Below are 1526 nucleotides of genomic sequence, written 5' to 3'. Positions count from 1 at the left end.
ACTATGTCTCAACCAATGTATCTATGAAAGCATACTGTAATTCCAAGGTTGTATACATAGGTTGTGCATATATCACTATTACCTCTATCCCATTTAGCCCATGAATACCTCCCTGTGTCTTTCTCTGTCTTCGCTATTTATCTGCCATCCTCCCTCTTTTTGCAAATTGCCCTCCCATTCTTGTATATTGCCTCCCCCCACCCACAGTCACCCAAACTAACATGTGTCTAACCTCTAGCCAGTAAATTACTAACCCTTCCTTACCATTCCTGGTAAACACAAAAGAATGTTTCTTTTAATGTGGAAACTGTTTCTAAACCTTTGCAATAATAGTGGCATCAGGATTGGTGGAAGACTCATTATCAACTTGTGATATGCGCACAATACACCCTTGCTTGCTGAAAGCAAAGACAACGTAAAACAATTACTGATGAAAATCAAAGACCACAGCCTTCAGTATGGGTTGCACCTCAATGTAAAGAAAACAAAAATCCTTATGACTAGAACAACAAATAACATCAAGATGAATGGAGAAAAGATTGGAGCTGTCAAAGACTTTCATTTTGTTCAGATGGATCATCAACACTCATGGAAGGAAGCAGCAGCAGTCAAGAATTCAAATGAGATATTCCATTGGGCAAATCTGCTGCACAAGACCTCTTTAAAGTGTTCAAGAACAAAGATGTTTGAGAACTAAGGTACACAAACTGTGTTATTTTTCAATAACCTCATATGCTTGTGAAAGTTGGACAATGAATACAGAAGACCATAAAAGAATTGATGCATTTGAGTTAGGCAGTTTGAAAAGAATATTGAAAGTACCATGGACTGCCAAAAGAACAAAAAAGTGTAAAAGAAGTGCACTCAGAATGCTCCTTGAAAGGAAGAATGGCCAGACTCCATCTCTCATACTTTGGACATATTATCAGGAAGGACCAGTTCCTTCAGAATGATATCAATGGTTGGTAAAGTGGAAGGTTGGAGAAAAAGAACAAGACGCCTGCCCCCCCCCCCCCAAAGAGATGGATTAGCACAGTGGCAAGAACAATGGCCTCAAGAGTAGCAATGGACTCAAAGTTGGTGCAGGACTAGGCAGTGTTTCATTCTGTTGTGCATAGGGTCACTATGTGTTTGTACTGACTTGATGGTACCTAACAACAACAGCGGAGTCCTGGTGTGGCGCTGTGGATTAATGCACCAGACTGCAAAGCCGATTGAACTGCAAGGTCGGTGGTTCAAACTTACCAGCTGCTCCTCAGAAACCCTATACAGAGTTGCTATGGGTCGAAATCGAATCAACAGCAATAATTGTCCTTTTGTGATTGACTTATTTCACTCAGCATAATCTCCTCCAGATTCATCTATGTTATGAGGTGTTTTGCAAATTTATGTTGTTCTTCAATGTTGCAAAGCATTTCATTTTGTATATGTACCTAAGTTTGTGTATCCATTCTTCTATTGATGGACACTCCATCTCTTTGTTATTGTGAACAGTGCTCCAATGAACATCATTGTGCATATATCTA

Source organism: Chrysochloris asiatica, unplaced genomic scaffold, assembly GCF_000296735.1.
Source record: "Chrysochloris asiatica unplaced genomic scaffold, ChrAsi1.0 scaffold00016, whole genome shotgun sequence".
NCBI classification, from domain to species: Eukaryota; Metazoa; Chordata; class Mammalia; order Afrosoricida; family Chrysochloridae; genus Chrysochloris; species Chrysochloris asiatica.
This window is presented reverse-complemented; position numbering follows the sequence as displayed.